Genomic DNA, 13,627 nt, shown 5'->3' on the forward strand with positions numbered 1-13,627 from the left:
ACAAAAGATGGTGCACAATGTTGTAAATTAGTTATTTCCCTGGAAATTTACAAGGAAGTTATCCCAGTTCAATCTCGTCGATTTCATTTCTTTTGTAATATGTTATCGTATACTAAAAACTGAGCGACGCATATTTTTTTTATCTGCCATTAAAAACTTTAAAGGGGTGAAACCACCCTCCAAAGCAGGGCATGTCAAGAAGGGACGATTTGGCAGTTTCACCGACAATAACATTTTTTGACTAATCCAACTGGAAAAGTTTTCTCATAACGAGAAATGAAGAATGTAATTTTCTCAATTAAAAACAGGAACAAAAAAACTACCAAATCGCCACTCGACATGCCTTACTTTAGAGGGTGGTTTCGTCCCCTCAAATTATTTGATGGTAGATCAAAAAAATACGTGTCTCTTAGTCTTTGGTCTACTTTAACATATATTACAAAAGAAATCAAATCGAAGAGATCGAACTCGGATACCTTTATTGTTAGTTATTTTTTCCTTCTCCTTATCGAGGAGCTGATATTGTTTTGACCTAACTCAACTTGATCAACCACACCTACCCTTGTCCAGTACTTACTTAGTAGTTCTTTGATAGTTTGTACACTGTTTTGACTGAACTGTACACCCCATAAATCCTTCACGATTACCACAATCTCTGTTTATACCACATCTAAATATAATCTATGATCTCTCACAACTTCCGGAAAAGCTCGAACTGGCGCGGTGGTGATGGCGATGGTGGTGGTGGTAGAAAAGTGGGGCAAACAGAGTGTCGAGGATCCTCGATCGGAGCTCTTTTTATTCGAATTGACACCGCTGCAGCGCTGTGACGGAGACAAAGGCTCGGGCGGGTCCCTTTCGGCCCTTCAAGTCACAAAGAGTGAATACCAATTATCCCGTTCTTCAACTTCAGCTCACTACACCCTCGCCCGTTCTATGGAAGGGAAGCACCGACGCAACGTCACATCTAACGCGAAATGCTCATCGTCAGTCAGGAACTCGAGTAGGTACGCACATTTCGCACTCGAGTATGAGGATGCTGTGGCCGCTCTGATTATATTCGGGTTTTCGGCACGTATACCTGTACAAATTCAGGGCGTTCCATCAATTACACGGGTCAACAAAAAAAATTTTAGCTTTTATCGAGATGTATAAATTTCGATCCTATGCATCAAATAATCACCAAAACCTTTATTTATTACTTGCAAGGTTTGTTTTTGTCCTTTTTACATTGATAAATAAGTCTTGAAGTTTTTACTTGATAGCTAACATGGGTGCCTATTCGGAAAAACAAGGAAAACGTTTTCACGAAGATGTGATGGACTTTATCGTTATCAACGTTGTCAGGGGCAGTATAATGAGAGCGTGATGGGAGATTATGTTTAGGGTTTGATACGAGAAAGTCCATACGAAAATAAAAGAAGTACAACTTCAATTAATTGTTACTTACAATAAAAGTTTGAGAAAGTAGGTAATTTTTATTAAAATCCGAAATATCGTTCTCGTTACTACAAAAAAAAAACTTTGTCTAATAATAATATTTTTTCATCCATTCGTTACGTAGAAGAAATCAAAATTTGACATCTAGAACCTAGACCCAAAATTCGTGTTGACCGGTGTTATCGGTAAACCGTCGCGTCTCCAAACATGAATTTTGGATTCTGGTTCCGTTCGGACAGTTTGCCTTACAGAATCCCAAACACGAACCTCAGCGAAAGGAAAATTGACCGAGAGTCCTCCGGCTCGACTCCTGTATACATCATGACCTTTGTCTGATGGAATTATTCACGAGGAAGTGCAATAAACATTTTGAACACAAATAAAACGCAAGTTTTCGCTACCGAAGACTTGTGTGATATCCAAAGCTGAAAATCGGAATCATTTTTAAAAATCGAGGTATCCATATTACCATGTGCCCATAGTTTTCACCATGGTGAGGTAAATTCATGAGGAGAACATATAAGTTACGTAATTAATGGGTATAGAATCTAACTTTGGTACTGCGGGACAATTTTTTACCGAGAAATGGAAAGCAGCAATCACTGCGATATATTCGTATATCATAAAATAACCATAGACACGTGTCTGTGAGTTGCGAATATTATCACACGTCCGAAATTGTGGTTAAACCAACATTTGTGAGCACTTTCTAACGTCTATTAACACTTGCTCACATTACGCTGTATCAACAACGGTTATACCTGTGTATAATTTCCGTATATAAGAAGCCGCGAAGCGGATCGAATGATGCCATTCATGCTGTTATTACACCTATTCTGTTTAGCAGTGTAATGGAATTCATTCAACCAAGGCACGCAATACACCGCCATTATAGCGATAACAATCCGCGTCTGTGTTCACACGCTGAGACAAGCGTTGTAGGGTATAAAGGTATAGGCGCAAGAGAGAGAGAGAGAGAGAGAGAGAGAGAGAGAGAGAGAGAGAGAGAGAGAGAGAGAGAGAGAGAGAGAAAAGCGTTTATTAAAAAATGTCCTGGAGCAATGTGCCCCCTAAGGACAACACAAAATGCGCTGAACATGTACAGCTCTCTATGAAAAATACAAAAAATAAAATAAAATAAAATAGAATAAAATAAAATAAAATAAAATAAAAATAGAATAAAATGAAATATAAATAAAATAAAGTGTTATATAAACATACAACAATATATAGAAAATATTTAAATCAAGTTTGCGCTTATTGAAATAGAATTAAACAGTATTACTGGCCAAATATTCCCTAAGTTTTAACCTAAAGACATTTACGGAAGATGATTCACGAATTGAGGTGGGCAATGTGTTCCAGAGGACACAAGCCGATACAAGAAACGATCTTTGATATACAGTTGTTCGGTGTAAAGGAACAAACAGATCCTTTGGGTCACCTCTAGTAAATCGGTGACGTACTGCTGACAAGTAAACCAACTCATCAGAGATATAACTAGGTGACCCGAGAATCATAGTGTTGAACAGAAAAGTTCCCAGCAGGTACTTGCGCCTATCAGCCAAATCAAGCCATCCAAGCATACGGTAGTATGGGCTAATATGCTCAGATTTGTGCACGTCAAATACGAATCGCACGCAAGAATTGAGGGCGCGCTTTAGCTTAAGCTCCAGGCCAGCTGTTAAATCGCAATAAACTAATGCACAGTAGTCGAAAAGAGGTAAAATTAACGAGTTTACCAACGAGGACCGCAGGCGAGTTGGCAGAAGTTCTTTATTGGTTTTTAATTGCCAAAGAGTATTATGCACTCTCTGCGAGATAGACAGCACGTGTTCCGACCAAGTCAGAGTATTGTTAATGATAACACCCAGATTCTTGGCCTGGACGACGTACGGGATAACCTCATCTTTAACCCGAATAGGAGGAACATACGATGATTCAATTGAGCTGCGGTACCGAGCACTGCTAATTATGAGTGCTTTCGTTTTAGAAGTATTGAGTGATAGCATATTCTTCAGCACCCAGTCATGAATCATCGCGACGTCCTCGTTAACTCTCTCCACAGCCTGAGGAAGCTCATCAGGATAACAATGTAAATATATCTGTAGGTCATCTGCATACATCATATGCTTACAGTGTTTCAACGCGAGGGGCATATCCTTAATAAAAATAGAGAAGAGGAGAGGCCCTAGAACAGTACCCTGAGGTACACCGCATGATACATTTTGCCATGAAGAGAGATTGCCGTCATGTCCTACAGTAGCCTGTTTTCTGTCGCATAGATAAGAGAGAAACCAATTCAAGGCCGAGCTAGATAATCCAAGGTCCGCAAGCTTAGTGACAAGGAGTGGATGGTTTACCATATCGAAAGCTTTTCTTAAATCGAAGAGGACAAGCACTGTGCATTTCCTATCATCGATGGCACGCCTTATATCGTCGGTGACCCTAATAAGTGCAGACTGCGCACTATACCCCTTCCTGAATCCCGATTGGTACGGATCACGATGACCATAAAGGTCAAGGTAATCAGAGACTTGATCGAAGACTATTCGCTCGAGCGATTTGGAAAGTGAGCAGCCAATGGATATAGGCCGAAAGTCCTGCTTACTACCAGGGTGTTTAATCTTTGGAACAGGCCGAACAAGCGAGCTTTTCCAGAGTGTGGGATAGACACTGTTCGTCAACGAGAAGTTAAATATATCAAGTATAGGAAGGAGTATAGCAGGCATGCATAGTTTCAGAAAGGCAAGTGGAATGGCATCAATGCCCTTAGCATTAGATTTTGACTTGAACAAATTACGCATAAGACATTCCGTAGTTACTGAATTAAAATAAAAGTTATCGTCTCTGAAGGGTACAAGGCGCGACGTCATTGTAGCTAGTTTATCCACAGTGCTGGCATGCCTGTCACGTTCAAAAGGTTCAGCGAAAAAGTTGTTCAGGTCTTCTAGAGATATATTCCCAGGCACATTATCTTCATTCGATTTGGCTATTCCAATACTCCGAAGTTCACGCCATATTGACTTCTGATCTTTGAGTCCTCTAAACTTCGACATGTAGTGTTTACTTTTTGCAGCTAAAATCATGGCTTTGACACGACCACGCAGGACTCGGTATTTATCTCTGACGACAAGTGATCTAGTTCTCCGGAATGCTTTGTAGAGAGCGTCCCGCTCTCTCATGAGCGTCTTAATATTGTTATCCAGCCAAGGAGCTGGAGGACGTCTTAGCTGGGCTTTACGAACTGGAGCATGTTTATTTATTGTCTCTAGTACGAAAGTATTTAGTAGGTCAACTTTGGCGTCAATCGAGGTAGCAGTAAATACCTGCGACCAGTCGCAGGCTTCAATGTCAAGTTTAAAGGCTTGGGAGTTAAGGAGCTTGAAGTCTCTATATATGATTTCGCGTGGTTCAATCTTATCAGAAATAAACAGAAAACTGACACTAATCAGGTCATGACTTGATAAAAAGGCAACAGGTAATTGTGAATAACCCGAGACTTTGGAGAGGTCATTAACCGCGCAGACGTCAAGCCATGTACTGCTTGTAGCAGTGTGATGCGTCGGGCAGTAAGGAACAATATCCATACTCACACTTGAAAAAAATGACTTAAGATTAATAGCATCAAAGCTATTCGAACACAAGTCTGCATTAAAGTCACCCATGACAATATTACTTTTATAGGCTTGACTGTACTGCAGGAAAGCTTCCTCAAAGTCTGACATGTAACCAATCTTAGGCGGACGATACACTACGCTGAAGGCCAACTTAGACCTACATGTGCTGGAAATTTCAGCAATTAAAAACTCCGGCCTTGCAGAATAGGCAGAAGAGGAGCATACAAGAACTTTCGCCTTCAATGATCTATGTACATATAACGCTACGCCTCCTCCGCCAATACCAGTGCGATCGCAACGAAGAATATTGTAATCCGGCAAGTGAACAACCTGATCAGCTATATGAGGTTTCAGCCAGGATTCCGATACGGCAATGATGTGATATTGTTTTGAGGAGAAATAACCCCGAAACTCATCAATATGAGATACCAGCGATTGGGCATTCACGTGACAGACATCAATATACTTACACATAGCCATTGAGAATATAATACTTAGCAAGAAAAACAAAACAAATCGATGAGACATGGCCCAACCTAGCACAGCTAGACAAACTGGCATAAGTATACACAGTGATCATACATATATAGAGGTTAAAGACGGAAGCCAAAAGGCCTAAAAGGATTAACGCGCAACGTAAGTAATGTAAATATAAGACAAAAAGCAAGTTTAACAGGTGAAGCCAATTTCCTAATACAATCGGGTAATCGAATAAGTTGGCAGAAACAGGAGTAAGTAGGACTATTTGCTATGAAGATATAGTAGGTATATCTGTAATCTTGACGACGTGTATAAGTGGTGCCCCATCCCTTTCTCTCACGTAGACGTTGCCATTCTTTGTCCAGGCATACATGACAGTTTTCGCCCGCCTTGCTGCCCTTGCCGCAGCAAAGAGTTTACGCGATAACGGAGTTAAGCTTTCGCTGACAAATATATCATGAACCTCGTTGTCCTTCCATTGCAGGTCCCGCGTTGTCAGTTTACCCCTTCGCTTCCGGATGCAGGTTACTAGATTCACCGCTGTATCACGGCGCGTGAGAACGGCTGTGATTGGAGATGGACGAGTAGGATCTTTGGATGGTAGCCGATAAATTGAGCTGACATCTGCAGCATCTAGAGTTGATCCAAGTACATTGCCAATTGAATGGAGGATACTGTAGAGGTTCTCATTAGATTTTACCGGAATTCCTCTAATTTCAACCGAGTTGAGAGCCAGTTTTTGGTGGAGCCTATTGTTCTCGACTTCCAGCGCATCCATCTGCAATTTGAGTTGCGACAGAGAACCCCGAGTAGATTCACCTTGCGCATCATATTCCGCCAACCTGGCTTCCAATCCAGCGATTTTATTAGAATTAGCCTGAGCAGTTTCATGGCAGGCTTCTAATGATTTTATTATCTCCGCCGTTTGTCGATTTTGACTGTCCTTGTACTCATGCAGTGCCGCCGTATTCGCCTGAATAGCCTTCATGATATCCGCTAGCGAAGGTTGCAAATTCGAGTTGGCCCCACTGTCCGGTCCTCCGCTGTTAGTGCCAGCCATCGTAGATTTACGCATAGAGAGTGAGCCAGGCATTCGGCTTCTATTCTGGCAAGAAGTGCAGGAGCCAGACGGTGAAGTAAACTTTTTACAAATAGGACACCGATTTTGATCAAGACTCATAACGGTCAAGCAGCAATGAGTGGTGTGAAGTGTATTATTCACCAGCACACAGAGAGATAACTAGTCTGTATTACACCCACAGTAAGAGAGGGAAGGTCAACACAACACAACAGTCCAAGCACAGTATATTAGGCACCAATGATATTGAGTCAGCTGATAGCAAATCAGCTGTCACTGTGGTCAGCTGACCGAAGTCAAACTGTCAGCCGTTACACGTTAACCGCAACGAGCGTTCCTGCTAAATTGTCTAACTTGCAAGAGAAAGTGTTGAAGAAAGTACCACTTCCTCGCCACTTGCAGTTGATAAAAGATTTAGCCACATGTATTAGACTCAGGCACTCAACATCCATAAAGGATTGAACGCCCACAATGATCGAATTAAGGAGCTGAACTATGAAACTGTCAGTGAGTCCAGAAGATGCACGCCGTTCCACTGGTCGAAGAGATAATTGTTTAATATTTCCGAAGAATACCACTTCCCAGAAAAAATGGAGAAGCACCTCAATAATAACCAGTGATTAACTGAAGATCTATACTATTATAGCTTGTACTTTACGCAGCAAAATGCACACTTATTCACTTTCCTGACAGAGCAACTTCAAACACGTCAATCCGTCACCGCGTCACCGGAGAGAGAGAGAGAGAGAGAGAGAGAGAGAGAGAGAGAGAGAGAGAGAGAGAGAGAGAGAGAGAGAGAGAGAGAAAGAGACAGCTTTTGTTTACGAGAATTGAACAAAGTTGTTGTCTTCAGTCAAGCAAAGGTTTTCAGAACCATAGTAGCTGGCACTAAACGAATTGATTAATCGACGTCGATAATGGAATCAAACTTCACCGTATATACAAATTTACTGAACACATTGTGGTGTTCGCAATGTTCTTACTGGGTGAACTCGGTGAGCAATATTCAAGACTCTTCACTATGATCTTTGAACAGACCCCTGTTTTTAAACGAATTATATCACGTACATAAAGTAGGCATGTACATGCATAGATGGATACATAAATAAATACCCATCTTCATAATGGACAACACAAGGGCGCTGCTTGACGTAAATAGTGAATGGCTCGAAAACAAGGCGATAAAAGAAGGCTGGACGTATACGTTACACCGTGCGGGGAATAAGGGCTTCGCGAGGGGCGAAAAAAAGGGAAAAAAAGAAAAATGAAAGACAACGCCACAAAAGCATTGCGGTGGTGTGCGGCGACAGTCAACAAATGCTCCTACACTGTCACCGCAATTCACCCACGCACGTGGAGAGCTCGTACATCAAATCTGTAAGCTTATTGTATTCTGCATACCAATTAGAAGCTTTTTCACAAGAAATAATAATAAAAATATACAAACCCTCCGCAGGGTCAATAGCTTTCTGTTACAGAGTTTCAAGTGTATACCGAAAGCAGTCTCTCTGCAGCGTGGAATTGAACATTTTTTTCAGTGATTATTATCGCCGATCTTAATCGTCGTAAGTAGATATATAACTATATACGGCCGCTTCTGTGTACAGATTCCGATATCGACACTTTACCGACATGTTTAGCCAGTTCATAGCTCAGACGCAAACCTCACAATGGTCCACTTTATTGATCATCGATAAAGTTGACCAGTGTGAGGATAAACTCCGTCCGAAAAAAGGGTTTGGAAAATGGAAATGTCAGTTATTGGCTGTACGTGCTGTTGTTAGATCTTGTCAACCGTGAACCAGTCTGAGCATCGATTCGCTTTACGATCATTTCGAGCATCTTACGATCTACACAATAGAGATTTGCCCACATTGTTGGCAATTTTGCGCGTAGAACGTGAAAAGGAGCGATTAGTGCTCGCGGCTGTTATAACATGAGGCGATTAGCTACCCGAAGCTATCACCGGCAGTTTGCTCTTAAGGCTGTGGGTCCTCTGACAAATAACCGATAATTGGCGCACTAACGTGCGAGCGGTTGGAAACCCTTGTAATTAGTCGTTTTAGGTCGTAGCAAGGTCTGGGAAGATTTGTTGCCTTCTTAGCCGATGGATGACCAGCCCGCATCACCTTTCACAGCAAACCTACACTAACTACAATCTTCCGCATAAAAGCAACATATAGGTATATAGTACCTACATATACAATATGCGTAGGTGTATGCCAATATCAACACGTGGTTGATTGGAGAACCGTCAGTCACGTTCATGCGTCTTACATGTATTTGTGTACGTATTGTACCGTGTCACCTCACCTGTCAACACGACCCTGCACCCGTCACTCAAACCATAGAGCAACCACTGATAATTAATGATGAATAAACGCGAACCCGCCGGCCCGCCATCATAATATTACCTTGCAAGCCTCGCTGCAAGCACATTTTCACCAGCACTTGCCACGTTGTTTGCATAATACATGCCAAGAGTGTACAGACAAAAGGCACGAATTATAGATGAGTAACGTACGCTTCAGGCATAGCTCAGTACGGTCTCCCGCACAATTTTCATCATATCCATACACTGCGGCCGTTCGTTATACCCAGAGATTGACGTCGGCAAGCTTCAATCATGTGGGGTCCAAGCGTAACAATTTCGACACAAATACTCAAGCTGTTATTTCATTCGTCACGAAATAACGACGAATAACTATCGCTGGAGCTGGGGCAGACAGGAATCGTACAGCTGACCTAGAATTGCGACCTTTTTAATGAGAGCCATCTTAAAATTTCAATAATACCAGTCGTATGATTTCATCTTTGACCAAATGTTGCAATGCCTCTGAATTTAGTCTGTGAAATTTATTCAGTAATACACGGTATTTGCTTGAGACTCTGCACTATGTAAGTGGGGCTACGTAACGTGCCTACTGTAACGTTCGTGCGTATTATAGGCATAGAGGGAGGAATTGGAGGGTGATCGTAAATGTGTTACACGTGTGTATGTATTTATACACACCCATGTGTCGGTACCGCGGGTTGATATTACCCGACTATTCATATCGGGTACATATCGTTCATGTGTATACGTTGATTGGCACGTTGAGCAGACAATGGAGACAGTGTGAAATGTGGCGGCAGTGACAACCCACGTGAAAATTCCTACCACTACTAATTTTTACAGAAATTGGAACATTTCGTATTATTTCTTACAAACCTGCAACTATGCATAGTTTTTCGTAGAAAATTGTTCATTTACATTGAAAATTGCGGTAGCTTGTGGATTTTTGACTGAAAAAATACAAATTTTCATGTAAATCTGCAAGTTTTTATGAAGAACTATGCATACTTAGAATTTTGTAGGAAAACGATTTATTGCACCAAAAATAGTACGAAATATCTCAATTCCCCTAAAAATTGATAGAAAATCGTAGAAATGATTTTCACCAGGGAAAGCTAGTGCGTGTAATAATTCTTGCCGAATGAAAAGACGACGACGACTTTGATGGCGACCTGGTTCAACCCTCTCCCCAGCGTACATGTGTCGTAAGGGTTACCCAAGAATAGGCCAACCGGTTTTATTCGTTTACGGAGGACCGTGCGGGACGCAATCAGTCCGGTCGAGCAGCAATATTGTTCTCTCGAAGCAGGAGGGGCTCTACCCATGAGACGAGATACAGATATACACGATGGCCTTTAATCAAGGGTTGATCTATGTATAGGGACGTACCGCGTCACGCGTATAGGTACGTATGTACAACAGGGCGATCCTTATTTAGGGTGCAGACAAATTTTTCCCGTCCCACCTTCCAAATAAACTTCAAACAATTCAAAAACAATTGCCTAATTTTTTAAGAGTTTTACCTTTACTTTAAGATAGTCTGGTTCGTGATCGAAGTTTCTTGTGGAAATAACGTGGGACAAACTTTGGGAGATGGAGCGGCAAAAATTCGTCATTACACTAAATAAGGACCATCTTAATGTAGGATGTATTTACGTGCAGCCTCCTTGTTTCCATCGATAGCCTATAATAGACCAATAATATCGTGCAATACTGATTTTTTCGGTACATTTGTGCTAATTTTTAAAATCTAACGTATTTGACAAGAATCAATATAAATGGCTCAGCTACTACCTGAAATGTTCCATTGTGAAAGGGGAACGTGGCTGCTTCCGGCTTAACCCGAACTGCGGCGTATAGTTATAAACAGTTTCGCGAGTGTTGATATTTATTGTCCTTAGCGAGGCATAAATCACCGTTAATTCTATCCGGTCTTGTTCTGCGAGGCATCTCGACACGGCCTCTGAGCCATTAAGACACACGATTCTCTCTTTTTGTTTAAGTACGGCTGCGATACGCGATGAACTTCACCTCAGAAACCTGCCGGCTGCGTAAAAGAGATAAGACGGAGTTTAAATGTTCAATATACGATATAACTGTATGTGTTGGTACCTAAACGTATAGGCAGACGTACGGAGATCGTTGTATACTTTGAAACTTTGTAATTAACTTAAAGCCTACACGCGGTGTCGATCCACCGTAACATTTTGAAAATTGGCTTCGAATTGAGAAACGTCACTGAACAACAAAACTTGATGAATTACTGTTGGTAGTGTAACCTGTTACTGGATGTTACTCGGCACTCAGCGTTCTCGCTGCAAAATAGAGTTTGTCAATTTAATTGGCTACTACCGATGATGCAGATTTCAAATACAAAAGTTATCATGAAAACATTCAAACCACTCAATCATGTAATTCACGCGCAGACTATTCGGGGCGATGAAAATATGCAGGATTAACCATCTTTCGGCTGATCTGCAGTCTGTCGCGACCGTTATTGCGGATGTATGCGTCCGCGGAGTTGAGATTCTTATAGGTTTACGAGCGTGGATGCATGCGATTCGACCTTTAGAATCCTGAAGGGATTCTGCCTACGCATTTTTCGCGGTAAGCTTATAGTTGGTTTAGGAAAGACGTAAAGCTGGGACTCTACTCGAGTGGGCAAGGTTATTTACATATTTACACGGTCTACACAGACACCTGGCTATAAAGGTATAACCCGCATATATTTTTACGGGTGCTGGAAGCCGGTGAGCCAGCGTCTGCGGGAGCGAAACCGCTGTCAAGAAGCTCAATACGGCTTTATTCCGAAGACACGCGCCTTCACAAAAGACGGTGATTTCGTTAAATCGAACTCCGGAATGGAATCGTTTTGCTTGTTGCTCGCCCGCCCATTGAAAAAGGCACGTTAAGCTGATTTCGTTCGAAATGCGTGCGCACCGAAGGCTCTCCCGATCTCTGCATCATTCGAATCCTCGAATCCTGTGCATTCGATTTAACGTACAGATATACACCTTGGTGTGCTCGACTCTCATCCTCATTGAAAACACTCATTGCCCAATTCCGAACTGAGGTCACTAGGGTGGCTCTTAAAAGGGTCATTTTTGAATTTCGATCGGCCGGCCCCCGAAATTGGCTCCACATTATTCAAAAACAATTCCCTTATTTTTCCAGATTCTTATGTCAACCCTAATCCGTGCCCCAAATAGGGTGGATTTCCCCATTCAACCCTTTCACGGGCACATCAAATCTACCGAATGGGTTTAGATGAAATTTGGCTTAGAGGGGTTTCTTGGATCGCTGATTACGAGTCTGAACTCAAAATTTGAAAATTCATAATGGCAGATCCAATATGGCGGACCAAAACCCCAAAAATCACTTAATACTGCCATATTGGATCTAGCATTTTGAATTTTCGAATTTCGAGTTCAGATTCGCAATCAGCGACTCAAGAATTCCCCCGACACCAAATTTCATCTGAATACGTTGAGCAGATTCATGTCCTCCTGAAAGGGTTTAATGGGGAAATCCACCCTCTTTGGGGCACGGGTTAGAGTTGAGATAAAAATCTGAAAAAATTAGGGAATGAATTATGAAATAACCGAAGCTGATTCCGAGGGCGAGCTGTTCGAAATTCAAAAACGAGCTTTTCAAGGAACACCCTGGAGTTCACGATCTTACACGCTCGGGGTAACACGTGAACCGGAAGCTTTCAGTCCGTAAGTACGTCCGTTGCATCTATATGGACGGCACAATAATTTCATCAAACAATGTTTGAAAATTGGATTCAATGACGCATCGTGTACATTCCATGTCTCGTGTGACGTGCTTTCGTGCATGGAAAAGATCCTCTGTAAAGTGGTGTAATCGATTTGCGGGGTCATCTACGCTTTTACTCGACTCCAGTTCTACCGTCAGAGGACCTCACACTTAGTTGGTGCCCATTGAAGTGGTAAATTTTTGTATACCTTGTGGCGGTGGTCGCCTACAGTTATTGGATCACAGCTTCCGCTTCTGCGTCCGAAGCGTACAAATACTCGAGGACACAGTGCGCAGAGCTAAAGCTGATTGAAGCAATAATTTTACTGCACATCCGCAGTGTCATGAAGTTATATGAACTTTTTTGATAAAACGAATATTTACTACCGTACAGCCAAAATCCAAATTGAGAACAATTTTCGGTTATGTACTGCGGATTTGCCTTTCGAATTGGAATCTCGAGTAATTGGCTGCGTCTGAATTGACGTTGCAGAGGTATTGAGGATGGCTGTTGGGTCAGAGATTAGCGTGAGTTTGACGATTGATTTCGGTGTTCTCGATCTAGAATTCATTACGTTGGAGGAACGGAATTGGCGGAAGATACGATGGAAGTTAACTTTGTTGTTACGAGTATTGTCTCGTAAACGTTCATTGTTCGTTGTCAGATCAGTCATCGGTGTTAACGTCACTTCTGCCATCCTGACCAAGAACGTAAAACGTCGAGTCTTACGAGCTCTGAGCCGAGGGCTTGATGCATAAACGTGCCATGCAATGAATAATGAGGGACATCCTCTGATCCCCGGGCTGACTGGGATTTGTGGTTGACGTAGATTGGGGGAAGAGTGGATGAGCCGTGGGCTTACTTTTGGGTTTATTAACCGTGAAATGTGAAAAAATTTGGACGTAGATAATTTG

This window comes from Neodiprion virginianus, chromosome 1 (assembly GCF_021901495.1).
Source record: "Neodiprion virginianus isolate iyNeoVirg1 chromosome 1, iyNeoVirg1.1, whole genome shotgun sequence".
In the NCBI taxonomy this organism is placed as follows: domain Eukaryota; kingdom Metazoa; phylum Arthropoda; class Insecta; order Hymenoptera; family Diprionidae; genus Neodiprion; species Neodiprion virginianus.